Raw genomic sequence first — 18,563 nt, forward strand, 5'->3', positions numbered from 1 at the left:
AAGGTGAGACTATATATAAATACAAAGTGATTAGCTATGCTTCAGTGTGTTCTGGGGTTGTGTCATTTAGAGCACAGTTTGTGGCACAATATGAAATGACAAAGAGATAAAAAGGAAAAGTCTTTTATTTAGATATTTTGTGTAAGGAGAAAATGGATTCAGTGTGATTTATTTGTTTATTTATTTATTTAGAATATGTATAGTGAAGCAAAATTGTACAAAATGAAATATTAAAGCAGGTTGAGTAGCTACTTATTTATTTCTTTGTGAATGCTAAGGGAATGGAAAAATAAGAAGATAGTAAGAGACTTGGGTTTTCTTACTTGACTTGAGGAAAATGATTTAAGGCAAAAGTTATAAATGGCAACTTTTCTTACACTCAGTCTCCTCAAATTCATGACATTGTGTTTGAAAAAGATTTCCCCTATTATTTGTTTAATTAACTCAGGATGATGTAAATGATGAACCACTGAACTCTACTCCTGAACCCATGTTGAACTGTATGTTGACCAACTAGAGTTTAAATTAAAAAATTGAAAATAAAAATAGAGAAAATGAAAAAAATAATTCAGGATTCAATTTTCTGAGTTTTCCAGGGGCAGTGTAGGAGTTTGTATCCTCTAATCCCTTCTTTTTAGCATCTGAACACAGAATGGCTAATAGTTGAAATTATGTGTTCATGGTTTGCCATATTTTTGCTTGTTTATTCGGTTTGCAGTGTCCCTTTTGGAGCTTTGCATGTCCAAATTAATAAAACAAATTAATGTGTCTTTTGTGTTCAGCAGAACTATCTCTGGAGGTATGGCCTTTACATTAATGATTTAGGTTATTCTTCCTACACATATCATGCGGCTGGGGCTTGGTATGATTTCATTCGCACTTCTCAGAGTATGCAACCCAGACAGCGTGTACAATATTCATGGCAAGGATTAGAAGACACCTTGCTGAAAGCAAAACAAAGAGCTGAAAATAGCAATGTTCACAGCCCACTTTTTCTTCACTTCTTTTTCTCATTAGCACAGATTATTTTCCAGAAATGGCTTCTTACCAGATGATTCTCGGGCAAACATCTTTTTAAAGTTCACTTTCTCTTTCTCTTTTCAGCTAGTTCTAATTTCAGAGGTTGGAAATGTTGATCATTGACAATGCCCCCATTCAGATGCCCCAGGCAAGGTATCTGATCTGAGAGTCGACAGGCAATCTGGTGCTATGCGAGGGTCTGTGTAAATAAAACAGTTTATCATAATGGACTCATATTCCTTAGAAGCTTAGGACAATCAGAAATTAAAATGTAGGAATTCATAAAGGAGATTCAAAAGTAATGAAACAGTACACACAATAAAAGAATATCAACCCAACTTAGAAAGTCTGCATCTGCAAAACTACCTTAGGTTTGCGTAGAGTTCAGATATCACTCTCAAGAAATAGTCATGACATCCTCACTGTCCACATGAAGCAAGAATAAGATGTGGCCCATAAATCCCTATAGCTCGAGCCTGGGGAAGTGAACTTTTACTTGTGACAAATTTAATACCATAGGAACTATTTAATAGATTCATGCCTGTGATTCTTGGGAAGCCAAGAGATGGGGTCATTTTTCTCTGACTGGAAAAAAGTGGCTCAGGATAAGGCTTAACTGGAAAAGTGATAACTGAGATGAATCTCAAAGAATGAGTAAATGTATGCTAAGTGGACAAGAGGGGAAAAAAGGATTCCAGGCAGAAGAGTGAGCAAGAGAAAATGACTCATTCAACAACATGTGGGATGTTAAGGCATCTATGGGGGTATGTAAGGATGTTTATAGGAAATAGAAACAGGCCAGAGCCTGAAAGGACTAGATTTGCTTGCTATATTTTAGAATTTTATCTCTTTGGCTTATTTAAAATAAGAGATTTTTACAAATTAACTTCTTTCTTTGAAAAAAAAAATCCATTCTGGTAAGCAGTGTGAAGGTGATACAGGCATAGAATGAGACTACTTGGAGAGCTATTAGAATAATCTAGGTAAGAGATGAGATGGGCACAAATTAAAGAAATGGAAGTGAAAATAGAAAAGAGGACAGATTCTGGAGGTATGTAGGAGTCAGAACTGACAACATTTGATGCGTGAATGGATGTGAGAATTCAAAGAAAATCAGAAATTAAAGATAATTCCAGTATTTGAAAGTTGGGCAAATAGATGGGTGTTCAGTCTCCACACCAAAAACCTAGTGTGTAGGAAGAGAGGCAAGTTGAGGACTTGGGGTGGTTGTGGTAGTTTATATTCAACTCTGCGTGTAGGTCTAACTGCAGGAGGAAACTGAGGCATGCACTTCTAAGAATTCACAAGCGTCCTTAGAACTAAAGACTTCGTGTTCCAGTCTGTTCCTTTTATGTTGGGTTCTCCTGTGTTACTCTCTGCTGTCGCCCAGCATATTCCTAAGGGCGCCTCGATTCGAGGCCACAGGTTCTTTCTTCCCCTGATAACCTTCAATGGTTTATTGCAGGTTCAAGCTCCTCTTGTTGGAGCCGCAAAACAACTGACCAAAGTCAGATATCTTGCTGAAGAAATCAAAAATTGGAACCCAGCAGGTGATTTGACCAAATCCGCGGAACTGGTAGAAGGCTGAGTGTGATGGTAGCTCATTCTAGAGACTCCCTGAGGACCGCCAGAACCCATTGCAGTATGAGGCACACGGGACCAACTAGATTGCAAGCTGCAGAGGGTTGGTCAAAACCAGTGAAACAACAGGTACCCCAGTCATTGAATCCAGCTGATTTGGCCTATGGCCCCCTTCCGGATGGAGAATGCATTAATGCCATCGCTTTGTGTCCTTCTGACTAGTTCAGTAAATTTTGTGAATTTGCAATGATACTAAGATCCGTAAAGTCAAATTTCTGCAGAAATGGTCAGAGAATTGGGAGGATGAAAGTTTGACCCTGCAAGCATGCCATGTAATAGGTATTTTTGAAACAGAGCCCAGAGACAGTTACAGGAAATGTCCCGTGGTTCCCGGGGGTAGACCCGAGAAACAACTGTGGAATGACAGGAATGCTTTTCTAGCACTCTGCTTAGCACATACAGGCCTCTGTCTTTTTCAGGCAATTTCTCATCCCAAGGTGGTCAGATGTTGCATGTGCTTGGGATAAGGTTTTATTATGTCATTTTAGGCAAAGTTAGAAAGAAGCCAATTTTATCTTTGGCATCCAAATTTGCACTTTTCTCTGCCTTTCTCCCCAGCCACATTGGCTGCCCTCCCATTTCAAACTCTTCCAGACACTCAGTATTATATTTCTTTCTTATTTTCTTCATCCTCGGTCTGTCAAAAACTTTTTCATCCAGAAGGCACTGGATGAAATTCTGACACTAGGGTTTGTATTTCTGATGAGGCTTCAAGTGTTCATTCTTTTCCTTCCTTCCTTCCTTCCTTCCTTCCTTCCTTCCTTCCTTCCTTCCTTCCTTCCTTCCTCCTCCCTCTCTCCCTTCTTTCCTTCCTCTCTCCCTTTTTTTCATCCTTTCTTTTTGATCAGTTTTTCTCTCAGCTATAGGAATGAACTGCAAGGTGCCAGTGAACTAAGGGGGTGATGGAAGCGCCCTCTAACCGGCTCTCTTGGGCCCCTCCACTGTCACCACGCCCCTAACAACTGCTGCATTGTAAGGCAGGCCCTCTCTTGGACTCTCTGCTTCTGGACCTGGAAAAAAAAAAAAAAAGAATGCTATAAGTGATTCAGGTATCCAGACTCTCTTCCTCACTCCCTGCTCCTTACCACGGAGAGTGGCCTATGGGGATAGTGACCGGGGTGATTTTCTACTGTTAAGCCAGGTCTCCTCTTTGCTTGTTTGATTGTTCTGTTTTACTTTGCTTTCTTCTGCATTTCCTTTTGCAGCAGGCCTAACGACTGAACATGTTCCCTTTTCTTCTTTATACGTGCTACCACATTCTATCATGTGGGATTCTTTTTCCTTCTAAATCTGTTTCTTCTTTCCCTCATGCACTCCAGGCTTTGTTCATTAAAATACAAATATATGCATGTATTTTAATGCTGATTCCTATGGGGCATTATGCAACTGATTAAGAAAATAACTAGCAAAGGTAAGTACCAAAAAATAACCTTTCTGAAGCCGGCTGAATGGCTTTCTGCTATTCCTAACCTGTGGGTGTCTCATCATCCATAGTAACTATTAGCCTACAAATAGTCCTTTCATTAAATTATTTCAGTCAAAGCCTTTTAAATATGCAGTATATTCTTTTAAAGTATTTTTTCGAGTGTAGTTGACACATAGTGTTACGGTAGTTTTAGGTGTACAACAGAGCGATTCAATTTCTCTCTGCATTATGCTGTGCTCACCACAGTGGGGCTGCCGCCTGTCACCATACAAGGCTCTTCCACTGACTGGAGTCCCCAGGCTGTGCCTTGTATCCCTGTGGCCTAGTCATTCCATAGCTGGAAGCCTGTACCTTCCACTCCCCTTATATTTCTTGACCGACAGTCAGAAAATCATGTTTCATGAGGTGTCTCCAGCATGTGACAAATCCATTCACATTCACCCCCAGGCCTCACTGCACGGAGGTAGCAGCCGTCCGGTGAAGAAGACTATTCAGCTTCTGTTGGACAATCCACAGCCATCCTTATTCTTTGTTCTGGGTTTCTCGCTCCTCATTTCCTGAGGCTTCTCCTAATCAGTCATTATAAGCAGAGTGAGGGTGGGTGGAAGATGGCCATTTCCACCAAACCATGCTATAAATGAGAGCTTTGCTTGTGATTAAGTCCACAAACCGTTCTGCTAAAAATCTCTGGAAAGAAATTAGGTTTAGCTAAATTCTCAGGAGTCCATTCTTTGGAATTTTGGATGACAATTTGCAATTGACAATCATAGGGGAAAAATAACCTGGCATAAAAATGTTCGAACATTCCTCTATCTAGCAAAATGTTAAGTCTCCTGGGTATGCATTTTTAAGATGAAAATAACTACTCAAACTCTCCTAATGCCAGCTTCAGAGAGGGCCAAACAGGGAACTTTGTATTTTGATTACACCGATCCTTTCCCTCCTACTCACTGTGTGCACTGTCTTCCCTGCCTACCTGATTTTTTGAGGGGGGAAAAAAAAGGCTCTAAGGAATGAATAACTAGAAAAGAATAAAACATTTGACACTGATAGTTATTGTACTCTAAATAAACATCCAAGTCTGTATTTTAAAGACATCAATGTGAAATGAATTTGTAGTGAAAAATCTTTGGGAACTAAAAAGTGAATAAAAGTATTCATCCGTTTAATGATTACTTGTATTATTTTTGGTTGAGTATATATATTTAGCCATATTCCTGTTCCTCTGAGGGTACCTTTATAAAAATTTTAGACTCTTCTGGGTATAGATACTTAATCAGCCTGTAAAACTAGATTGATATGTTTCTTAAATAACGGAGCAAAACACATATTAATTTTATTTATGGAGGTTTTAATTACTTTTTAAAAAATTTACCACTTAGTGTATTTAGTTTAGTTTTTTTCAGTTATCTAGTTCTTTGTTAAAAATAGAACAATAATTTTGCATTTCCACATTCAGCTTTTATTATAAGATCTTCTTTATTGAACCAGGAAAAAATAATTCTATGGTTTTGTAAGTGGTTGTATGAAACCTTGGGAAAGCTCTTTACATGGCAAGGACAAGGGACAGAGAGTGAGTGGAACGTGGGTCTTTAGAAGAGGGGCGGGCCCACTGCAGCTGTGGCCACAGAGGGTATGGCCACTGGCACTGCTGCTTCCCCGAGCGGAGATGAGGGGACACAGCTCACCCTCCTTATGCTCTCTCTTCCTTTTCTCTGATTTCCTATCAGTGTCTCTTATTTGTGGAGTCCAACTGGAGCCCGATAGTAAAAAAAAGTGGAAGTGACACAGTCCACAGAATTCAGCCTCTCAAATTAGAAAGCAGGGCACAGAAGGGCAAACTTTGGATTATGAGTTTGGGGAGAAAACAGTAAAAGTGAATGACTGGCATATTTACTTGCACAGCTGTTTTTCTCATTTTGAGTAACCTGAAATGAACTTCAAGGTTGAGGGCAGTATGTCTTTGGCAGAGAACACAGAGAAGTGGGAAAGACATCTTAAGCCATATGCTTTCTCTTCTATAGGGGAAAAAAAAACCCAATACACAAATACTCCGTATTTTCCTTAACGTTAAAATTAATTTTCTAAGCATTACGAAAGTAGCAAAGACAACATGATTGTCATAAAAGAATTAAGCAGGGCAGTGCACACATGAAAGTCCCCTTACCTCTATACTCTTCATTTCTTTATTCATTCATAAAATCATTTATGCTTCTATTCTCTTAGCATAGGTTAGAAATAATAATAGCTGACATCTATCAGTGATAGGTGCCAAACAGACTTCCAAGAGTTTTATATGTATTGAGACATCACAACATTAAAAATTGGTGCTGCTATTTTTATCCTAATTTTGCTAAATGAGTGGCATGTAAGTTAAGTGAATTACTAAAGACCACAGAGCTGCTAAATGGCAGAGGTGGAATTTGAACACAGGCAAGTTCATTCTAAAGCTTTAATTCTTAACCACTCTGCTATGCAATGATAAGCAGTGACTTACTGAACACCTACTATGTGCCAGGAACTTTTCTAGGCATTGAAGACACAGGGATAAACACAAGAGACAAAGTTTCTGCCTCGTGGAAAATATATTCCAGTTATGGAGAACAAAAATCACCAAATAAATCGGTATGTTTATAATACACTTTCAAGTTGAAAGTGTAAAATTTATATTTTATATATACATATATATATGTAATACAACTAAAAATAAAGTTAGATAAAGAGAGAGAATCTGGAGCTATATTTTAGACAGGATGATTAGGGAAGCCTCACTAAAGAGATAATATTTGAACAGAACTGAAATGATGTCAGAAGCATGCCTCAACAAACCTTACTCTGTTCAAGAAAAACTAAGGTCACCAAAGGGATAAAGTGATACCGATTGGTAATAAACGTGATACGCTATTTTTAACTTATCAGGTTCTAATCTTGAAACTTTGCTAATATTTACATTTAATTTCTTACAATCATATGAAGAAGATCCAACTATGATCTCTAATTTATAAGTAAAATAACTGACCTCCAATGTCATGTAACTAGTAAGGTAAGTCTGCTGGTAAATTGGGAATCTAGGCTTCAACCCCAGGGAGTGGACGCCTGGGTGGCTCAGTGGCCCCAGAAGCACCTGCTTTCGGCCCAGGGCATGATCCTGGGGTCCCGGGATCGAGTCCCATGTCGGGCTCCCTGCATGGAGCCTGCTTCTCCCTCTGCCTGTGTCTCTGCCTCTCTCTCTCTCTCTCTCTGTGTGTCTCTCATGAATCAATAAATAAAATCTTTAAAAAAATAAAGACAAACACGTAGTATGGCTGATTTGATGGTGCCTCAGCTATCCTAACATTGCATGCATCGGTCCTCTAATTTGTTTTTTTTTTTTCAACTATCTATCCCATTGTAGAACTTGAAAATTTTCATAAAGATTTTCTGAGTGCTGTTTTATTAGCTTTCAATTTTTAAATTTTTATTATCCATATTTTACTTTTTTTTGTTCTCTTTTTTTCCCCATAGCATCCTTGCTTTATTTTATGGAGGGACTTGGACACAGTATAGATTTTTGAGGTTTTCTTTTGCTCTCTACATTGTCCATGGATGTTTTTCCTTTTCTCCTTTCATTATTTTCTCCTTTCATTATTTTTCTTCCTTCTTTCCTTCCTTTCTTTTTTCATTTCTTTTCTTCTTTCTTTCTTTCTTTCTTTCTTTCTTTTTCTTTCTTTCTTCATAATTTTTGGAATCTCTGACATGGACTTCTCCAAAAGTCAGGTGAAATTTGACTGTGTTCATTTCAATAGGTGGACACCAACAATCTGATTGGTGGCTCTGGGAGTGAGTAGTGAGCTTCACTACTCACCAGGTTGTGGAGGAGGTAAAGCAATTTCTTCCTCGCAAGAAATCCACATGTCAATGCAGAGGGCTTTTTAGTTTGGGGACATTCATTCATTCATTTGCAGAGATGAATATTTCAATTTCCTATCAATGGTAGTTCATGAGGGAAGGATGCGTACTTGACTGCTGGTGTTCCTGAGAAAAACTGAGGGAAAGTTGCTGTGGTCTTACTGCTCAGTGTGTAGATTTCCACAGCTCTTTATTTTCATTCCAGTGGTGACTACTCACTGTGAATGTCCCCAGGTACAGAGATTCTCTGGTTCAACTTTTCTGGTTTCATTGTGAGTGAAAAGAATTGGGTCATAAACCAACTGAAATTAAGGTTTGTAACAAACTCATTAACTCGCTTATTATCCATTGAACATCTACTGTTTCTTAGACACTTTTCTAGATGCTGGGAATTCAGCAATGAAAGAATGGATACAGTGCAATTGAATGCTCTCTGTTGTTACATGGTTTACTTTTTTTTAAGGTATTGCGGTCAGCATCTATCCGTTGAGTTGGTTGTCGTGTTAGGTGTGACATGGGGATCTAGTATCTTTTTTAAAAGTTTGCGTGTTGAAGATTTTGTTTTGATCTTTTTAGATTTTGAAATTTCAGAATGTGATTCCTTCTTGAATCATTTCCAAGAACATCCATTTTATTAATTTTAAGTCTTTTCTATATTAATTCTGTTACTGTGGAGTTAAGTCTTTCAGTTTATTAATATTGATTAGTCTCTTTAATTCTTTTTTTAAGAGAGAGAAAGGGAGAAGAAGAAAGGTGGCAGGGAGGGGCAGAGGAGAAGAAAGAAAGAATCTTCAGCAGACTCCACACTGGGAGGATCTCTTAAGGGGGCTCCCCCTAATGTGGGACCCTGAGATCATGACCTGAGCTGAAATGAAGAGTTGGAGGCTTTGTTGACTGAGCCACCCAGGCGTCCCTAGTCTCTTCTATTCTGTTGAAACTTTTTCTCAAAAATGGTAATTGTTTTTGCCTGTGCATGTGTAGAGAAAGAGGTATATTGAGCCTTCTGGGCAATGGGATCTATTTTTTAGTCTGTAAAGAGTCATGTTGTTTCTCTGACACAGTTTTTGATTATCATAAAGTAATTTACTATATCTGAGAGAGAGGGTCTGGGAGGGAGCCAGTGTATGGGTACATTATTGTGAGAACTGCCCTGGTTCTCAGGGCCTAGCCCTGAAGCTCACTCTGCAGTGTCCTAGCAGACTCACTTTGGAGAGCTGGGCTAACTCCTTTAGCTGCTTCCTTATTCTCAAGTCTGTTGCTCTGAGAGTAGGAAGAGTCACATTTAATTAATTTATTTTGATGACATCTCATGTCTGCCAGGCTCCATTTCCTCTGTTCCTGGTTCTCATTAGGTACATGCTTCATCTTTTTAAAACCAGTTTCAAAGTACACAGATATTCTTTTTATACTATAGAAATTTGAATAGAAGATATTTTTCTTTCCATTTTTTAATGAATAAGAACAATTTTCTCTAAGTAGCATAGGGGCAAACACAGCAAGATAAAACAACTTAGTTATTGTCACATTGTTAATACAGAAACAGTAGGGAATCCTGAGTGATATAAATAAATAAATACAAGGACAGTCTGGTGTTATGAAAAGACTGGAATGCAGATGTGTGCAACCTTTCTAATAAAAGTATGGAGTTTCTTAGTGTTGTAGAATCAAGTACAGAAAAGCTTGAGCAGAATTTGCAAATTATAATACTGATCTAAAATGTGATACTAAGATGTGGCATGAAAATCTTAAGTACAAAGTAAAGACAGACAAACGAAAATGTTTGTTTGTATTTCCTTAAGATAGTTTCTAAAACATGTATATACGTGCTGAAGGAGTCCTTTAAGTAGCTGGAATGTAATATTCTTTCAAAGCCCACAGTAGATGCAACGATCTTCATCTTACAAAAGCAAATTCCACTCAAAATCCAATATAAAGAGAAGTGGTTTTCAAATTGAATCATGTTTAAGATACAGTGGAAGGTTTAACAACTCAAGGCACCATTTGACTCTATCTTAATAAACTCAAATTTATATTCTGCACTAATTCTATTTGGAAATCTGTTTTCCACAATGGACATTACCATGGTAAACGCATTTGTGATGAGCTGATTTTATGACATTCTACACATACATTTCTAGTCAGTAGGCATGCTGACTTTTCAGACCTGCATATAGAAAGAGAACAAACATGTCAGAACAAAAGGGCTGTGTGGTTTCTGTAACAATTATGTTTTTCATCGTAAACTTAGAAATGGGCATTGTAATTTTGCATGTCAGTATCCATTCCTGAAATAATATCTGGCCATATAATAGGTTTTCAATATATATTTGTTTATTTCATTTTTGGCCTAGGTTTCATTTGTTTACTTTTTTGTGTAGAATACTCTAATTCTGTAGCTTAAGCCAGGAATCTCAAGCATCCACGTGAAGGCACATTGACATGACTCATTTTCTGAGTTGCCAGGTAAAGGTACTGATTTTAGGCTGTACTGAGTTCAAGTAAGATGCTATCTCCAGAGAAGTCTTTTGGTTGTCAGTGATCATTTCCTAGGTAATACTACCCAGTTTTCATGACGACAGCACAGCTGGACACAGTAAAGGAGCATGGTTTAAAGGTTTTATATGAATGTGCCTCTGTAAGAAGTTTGTTACTCTCAGGCAAATGGAAGATTCACATTAATGTATTTAATTATACAATCGAGAATTCAAAAAAAAAATAGAATACCCTTGCAACTTTTTAAAAGTCAGGAGAAATTGTGAATTGTAAACTAAAAATGTGAAATTGAGCTTTTGAACAACATGAAATAAAACACGATCATAATTTACTCTCTTTCCCATTCTGAAACAACGCAAAAATGGGCAAACTATATGATACGATGGTTTCCAGAAAAAGACCATCAGACAGTGAAGGACAGTGATCTCGAGGTAATGGAAACAAACCAACGATGCCCTATGATTGTATTATCTAACCGCCTTGAATTGCCAGGCTGCGGAACAAGGAGAAAGCACCTGGGCAGAGGCCAGAGGACCCCATGCACTGAGCAGATAGAGTTCACAAATGAAGGTCCAGGAGAGCAGAGAGCTGCCCTTAGAAAGAATCCCAAGGGGGCCTCAGTGGCATAGTCAGTTAAGCAATGTCTCAGGGTTCTGAGATGGTGCCCTGTGTCCGGCTCTGGACTCAGTGTGGAGTCTGCTTAAGACTCTCTCTTCCTCTCCCTCTGCCCTTCCTCCCTCTTCTCTTCCCTCTTTCTCAAATAAATAAGTAAATATCTTTTTAAAAAAAGAGAAAGAAAGAATTCCAGAGAAATGGAGAAAGTTCCAAGTATTCAGATGAGTACTAATCAGTAAATGTATGTGAGAAAACCACCCAAAAGGATTAGAGGGAACAATAACAAGATATCCCACAGGGCTTATAACAATGCCCGTTCTCACCAGGAGGATTGGAAAACTCATGATTCACAGACCAAGGAGGAGAGTGCTCAGGAAGATTTTGTCTCAGTAGTAGTGAATAATTACCTCTAGACTGACTACTGCTTTGTTTCTGACTAATAAACCTTAAAAGCACAACTCAAAGGTTTAAACTCTTTCTAACAAACTTAATTTTGTCCCAAAAGAAGCACCAAGAATATTTATAGAAATACAGATATACTCAAAACCCAACAGGGTAAAATTAATGATTTATGACATCCACTAAAAAATTACCAAAGGTGAAAAAAAAAAAGGAAAATACAAACCATAGTGAGGACAAAGCCTCACCCTTAACTGAAAGAGATGTTAGAATTAGCAAAACATGATGTTAAAACTTTATAACTACAATGCCATTTTGTCTAAAATTTAAGGATGCATAGGAAAGCTAGAAGAAAACATAAATCAAACTTCTAGAAATAAAAACTACAAAATGCAAAGTGGAAAATCTACTGCATTAATAGCAGATTAGCTATTGCAGAAGAAAAAGTGATTAAAATTGGTGACATAGCAATAGAAATGATCCAAACTGAAGCAGAGAGAACATCACCAACAAAAACAAGAACAAATAAAATGAACACAGTGCCAATGAGTGGTGGGACAACTTAAGAAACTTAATATATCTGTATTTGGAGTCCTTGGAGCAAGAGAAAGGAAAGAGACAAGAGAGTGAAGGGACAGGAAACAAAATATTTGAGGAAGTAGTGGCCAAAATCTCTCCAACTTTGACCACAACTATAAATCTACAGATCCAAAACTCTCAATGAACCCCAAGTACAAGAAATAGGATGGAAACTTCATCAAGATAAATCATAATAAAATTGCACATACCAATAATAGAGGGAAAATCTTAAAAGCAGTCATAGATAAATTATGTACAGAGGAACAAAGACAAGGATGATTGATTTCTTGTGGAAAACAATGCAACCAGAAGTATACGTCTGTATAAATATTTGTATACACGTATTCACAGAAACTTTATTTACAATATCATCAAACTGGAAATAACCCCAACGTCCAAAAGAAGTGGAGGGTGGGACAGGAGAAAGCCATGCAGAGTCCCAAGGAAATTTCTTAAGGTGATGGATATCTCATTATCTTGACTGTAGTAATGGTCTCATGGGTGAATAAATTTGTGAAAACCTATCAAACTATAGAGTTTAAGGATGTGCAGTTCATTGCATGTCAACTATAACGTGATGAAGCATTATATGGTGACTGAATTTAATGGTGGAAAACAATCACCTCAGCATTTTCCTAAAATGTGTGTACAACCAACGAAATGTCAATTAGGGTTAATCCAATTATTGGTAAATATAATCATAGTTAAGAAAACAGGAGATTTAAACATTTTCAGAACATGTAAACATATAGATTTATGGAATAATATCATTTTATAGCTGGGAACAATATTATATGGTATCTAGTTTGAAATCCCCAATTCTTGAGTCATAGATGATAGGGTTTAAGAAAACTGGAAGGGGCCATGTAGGACGCATATCCGCACTTAGTTTGATGTAATCACAGAACTAAAGTCCACAGAAACTGAATGATTTTTGAGTCTAGATTGACTCACAGTCTAGAACTGTTTCCATTTTTATCATATTTCTCATTTGATTTGTATATCATTCTCTTGTGTATCTTTAATTATGTTTTTCTCAGAACATAATGGTATATATACACTGGCATCGACTTTGCCTCAATTCATGACAATTGTTGAATTGCTCATATTCGCGCGCTGGCAGAAACTTAAATGCTTCATTTGGAGGTACATCATAATTTCAGCAAATTTATGAAATTTTAGATTTATTTTCATATAACCTTGAGACGCACATTTCTAATGAAAAGTCTTTTGGTAGTTCTTCTGTCTTAGACTATTTGAACAGCTACAATTCTTGGTTTAGCCATTCTTATCTGGCCCTATAACTTAACCTCTTAGCTTTTTAAAAACCTCAATTCTCTGTTTCTGGTTGCTCTTCACTTTAACTTATAGTTGTGACACAAATCTCACTAAAGCTTTAACTGTGTTACTCTGTTGCTTAAAACCTGGCAGGGATCGATTGTTTCTTATTTTAAGTGTTACATTCTCACTTGATATTAAAGAACATCCACATTTGGACTGAAATACCTTTATGACCTTCTTTATTTCTACTCTTCTTCATATATTAAATTAGATGCTTGTATATCCCTGAAGGAAATCACCAGACATTTATCTCAAGTATTTAGAATATCCCTCATCTTGACATACACTTGATGAGATCTCATGAGACTTGACATTCCAGACTAAATTATCACTATCCATCATCTTTAACATGTGTCGCCTGTTCATACCAACCACAAGTGATCTCTCCTTTTCTTGGCTTTAATTATACTTCCTTGCCTTAGAATATGCATTTAATTTTGACTAAAATATCTACATCTGCCAACATATAAATAGAAATAAAAATTTAAACTTGAGTTCCTGAATGTTCAGGACAGGATAGTGAATGTTGTCTGTGATTGTAACACCGGAAGTTACCCCAGAAGGATGCAGGGTCATTAATGTTGAATCCCAAATCTGTAAGTTGCTCCCAGGTCTCCAAAAACCCAAATAGTTTATGTAATTCCTCTTATTTTCCCTCTTTCTGCTATGGAATGTAAAATAGAGAAAAGTGCATTTCTGGTGCTAGCAGTTAGTAGCAACAGTTGATTGCAGAATTAAAGAGGAATTGAGATTCTTGATTGTCCAGCATTTGTATGATAATCAACAGGCAAAACAAATACTCTGTGCATATTTCTTTGATGGAGACTCACAAATAAAGCAAAAAACTTGAGAAAATCTAGACAGATATTGAAAATGTTCAATTTTCTCATATCTTTGTATAAGTATGAAACACACAAAGATATTTAAATATTTATAGGCAATGTATATGTGTGTGTGTGTGTGTGTGTGTGTGTACCACTGTGTATTTATACATTAGTTTACCAAAGAGGATGATCCAGACAAGTTCAGAATGAAAGGAAGTATGTTATTCTAGTGAGGCTTTTCCTCACTAGAAGTTATAGGGGACCAGAATGTGTTTCATTTGTGTGTGAAACAGCTCATGTTAACTGATGTTTTGCTCTGAACAATGACTTTTTTCTATCTGAGTCAGGAGAGTTCAAGGTGGGATGGGCCTTGGGTGGTGGGGACAAGCAGTAGTAGCTACTAGTCTTGCTTTGATTCCAGATCTCATCTCTTTCACCATCTCTCACCTTAGGAAAGGTATTCTTCATGTGACCCCGATGTTTGTCCATGATTGCACACTCTCATTTTAAGCCAAAGACCAGAATAGTAAAGCATATGCATTTATGGGTCTACGTCCTCTGTGTGCTTTGCCCTTTACCTTGGGGGGTTGGTCGAGAATAGGTTGGCGATAACTAGTATCTTAAACTTATTCCTCAAAACAATTATAACACCTTAAATTTCCTCTATTTTCTGTAAATTTGTGAAACTTTTATACATAAATGATTTTGTTTGATCATCATAACAATGTTCACTGTAAAGAGGTGAATTATTTTTATCCCCATCTGGCTATTGTTCTGAGTCAGGCCTTATGATTAGTGTTGGGGATACAGTGGTGAGTGGAATGGGTATGGTCCCTGGCCTCATGGACATTATAGTCCCATACAGAAACTAAAATATACCTGCAAACAGTGGCAAATTGGATGGAAAAAGGGATAAGGTCCCGGGAAAGAGAACAATAAGAGTGAATAATGTATTTTGGTGAGTCATGGAGACCCTCCCTGAGAAGGTAATAATGAAGATGAAGAACAAGAAGGCCCCAGTCATGTGAAATCTTGGGAAAACTCTCCAGATCTAGCCAATCACTTCAAGGATGTTCCAGAGTCATGCATCTAGTTAGGTAGCAGAGCTTGAAATTTAGGGAAAAAAAATTCTGGAAATGATAATTAACATTTATGCAGCTCTTTTTAAAGTGCTTTCATGTGTATAATCTCATTTAACAATCACACCATGAGGTGGAAAACTTGGAAGATGATTGATTGGTAGAAAATTCGCCACTATCCTTTTGACTTAGATTCCATTATTAATTGTGAGAGAGAGAAAAAAAATCTGAGGTTAGATTAAAGGCATCCTGAATTGCACATGAATTGTTTGTAGGTAAAATGTTCAATAAGATATTTCCCATTTGAACAATGTAGAGAACGAAAGGATCATCCAAATAGAAGCATGTGATTATCTCCTTACTATACCTGCCACATGGGCCAGCGTGCACCTAAACCCTGACAACGGCACCCGAGTCATCCTCAAGAAGCACTATCCGCGCCTGGGGAGCCACTTCCACACCAATAAGCGCGTGTGCGAGGACATTGCCATCATCCCCAGCAAGAAGCTCCGCAACGGGATCGCAGGCTATGTCGCACGTCTGACCAAGCGCATTCAGCAGGGCCCGGTTGCAAGAGGAGGAGAGAGGAAGGAGGGAGAGCTACGTGCCCCAGGTTTCAGCCCTGCATCAGGAGATCATCGAGGTAGATCCTGACACTAAGGAGATGTTGAAACTTTTGGACTTTGGAAGCCTGTCCAACCTGCAGGTCACTCAGCCTACAGCTGGGATGAAATTCAAAACAACACAGGGAGCTGTTTGAATCTTTCTGCTGTGCTGGAGTATCTTCAATAAACCTTGGACACACACACACACACACACACACACACACACACGAAGAAACATGTGATTAGAGACTAATCATTTACCTTTATTGTGTCTTCACTGTGTTTGGAATTTTGTGTGAGTTTTTTTTTAAGGAAAAAAAATGACTGCATGGAGAAATAGGTTTTAAAACATTCTAATTCTCTTTTTCTCTTCCAACACAAGGTGCTTCGGTGCAGACATGGCCAAGTCCAAGAACCACATCATGCACAACTAGTCATGAAAATGACCCAGAAACAGCAACAAGAAGGATATGAAGATATGACTCTCTTAAGGGGATAGACCCCAATTTCCTGAGGAATACGTATCCTGCCAAGAAGCACAAGAAAAAGGGCATGAAAAAGAAGCAGGCCAATAATTCTAAGGCTGTGAGTGCACATGCCCAGGCAATCAAAGCTCTTGTCAAGCCCAAGGAGGTCAAGCCCAAATCTCAAGGGGTGGCAGCTGTAAGCTCAATCGACTTGCTTACATCACTCACCCTGAACTCAGGAAAAATGCTCTTATCTACATTTTTAAGACTCTCAAGGATTGCCTGCCATAGTCCAAGGCCCAGACTCTTGCTATATATGTGCAAATGTATAGAAATATATAGTATTGCTTCCACTTACTATTGCTTCCAACTGACTATAAGTATGTTTTAGTTCATATATTCTGTACCAAATATCTCTCCATCTATTAAAAATGACAATACATATTAGGCTATCTAAAATGTTGCTAATTAAATTAGCACATCATAAAAACTCCGACTAAAGAAAACATTATTAAAATACATTATTACCCTGGAACAACTGGACATCCTTGTGCACAAAATGAATCTAGATGTAGACCTTATAACCTCCACAAAAAAAATTAAGTCAAAATGGATCACAGATTTTAATATAAAATTTTAATATAAAATTTTCAAATATAAAATTTGAAACTTTAAAACACTTGGAGGATACCATAGGAGAAAACCTAGATGACTTTGAGTATAGTGACCTTTTTAGATATAACACCAAAGACACAGTCCAAGAAATAAATGATAGCTGGACTTCATTAAAATTAATGAAATTAATAAAAAAAAATCTGCTCTGTGAAAGACAGTGTTGAGAATATGAGAAGACAGGTGGCTCAGTCAGTTAAGCATCTGACTTCAGCTCAAGTCATGATCTCAGGGCCCTGGAATTGAGCCCCGCTCCCTGCTCAGCAGGGAGTCTGCTTGTCTCTCTGCCCTAGTGTTCTCTCTCTTTTTCAAACAAATAAATTAAATCCTAAAAAACAAAAAAGAAAATAAGAAGACAAACTACAAACTGGGAGGAAATATTTACAAAAGACATATCTGGTAAGGACTGTTATCCAAAATTTACAAAGAACATTTAATTTCAATAATAAGAAAATAAGCAGCTAGATTGAAAATATTGTCAAGGACTTCAAGATATATCTCATCAAAGGAGATACACAAGTGGCAAATAAGCATATGAAAAGATGCTCCAAATCATATATCATGGGGAAATACAAATTACAACAACAATGAGATACCACTACACCTTTATTAGGTTGGCCAAAATCTGGAACACTGACAATGGCAAATGCTGACAAGATTGTGGAGCAATAGGAATTCTCTCATTCACTGCTGATAGGAATGAAAAATGGTATAACTACTTGGGAATACGGTTGGAAATTTCTTACAAAAGTAAACATACTCAGGGTGTCTGGATGGCTCAGTTGGTTAAGAGTCCGACTCTCCCACTCTTCAGGGCGTGATCCTAGTCCCGGGATTGAGTCCCATGTCAGGCTCCCTGCATGGAGCCTGCTTCTCCCTCTGCCTGTGTCTCTGCCTCTCTCTCTGTGTCTCTCATGAATAAATAAATAAAATCTTAAAAAAAAAAAAAAGAAAAAGAGTCTGACTCTTGGTTTTGTCTCAGGTCTTGGTTTCCAGGTCTAATGCAGGGCTCAAGCCTGCATTAGACTCTACCTTCAGTGCAGGGTCTGCCTCAGATTCTCACTCCCTCTCCCTACCACTCACTGTCTCTCAATTAAGCAAATAGTATCTTTTAAAAAAAAGAAAGAGGGATCCCTGGGTGGCACAGCGGTTTGGCGCCTGCCTTTGGCCCAGGGCGCGATCCTGGAGACCCGGGATCGAATCCCACGTCGGGCTCCCGGTGCATGGAGCCTGCTTCTCCCTCTGCCTGTGTCTCTGCCTCTCTCTCTATCTCTCTGTGACTATCATAAATAAATAAAAATTTAAAAAAAATAAAAATAAAAAAAAATAAAAATAAGAAAGAAAAGAATGTAAACATACTCTGTGACCCAGAAATTAGGATATTTGCTCAAAGGAGTTGAAAACTAATGTTCAAATAAAGATTTGCACACAGATATTTATAGTAGCTTTATTCCTAATGCCAAAACTTGGAAGCAACCAATATGTCCTTCAGTAGATAAAAGGATACAAAGACT

At 37.8% G+C, this 18,563-nt stretch overlaps 1 pseudogene; it reads left to right on the forward strand.

The window, feature by feature from the left end:
- The window catches only part of LOC121471681, a 40,494-nt pseudogene extending 24,429 nt beyond the window's left edge, over positions 1-16,065 (forward strand).
- The last annotated feature ends 2,498 nt before the right edge of the window (positions 16,066-18,563 follow it).

Source organism: Vulpes lagopus, chromosome 11, assembly GCF_018345385.1.
Source record: "Vulpes lagopus strain Blue_001 chromosome 11, ASM1834538v1, whole genome shotgun sequence".
In the NCBI taxonomy this organism is placed as follows: domain Eukaryota; kingdom Metazoa; phylum Chordata; class Mammalia; order Carnivora; family Canidae; genus Vulpes; species Vulpes lagopus.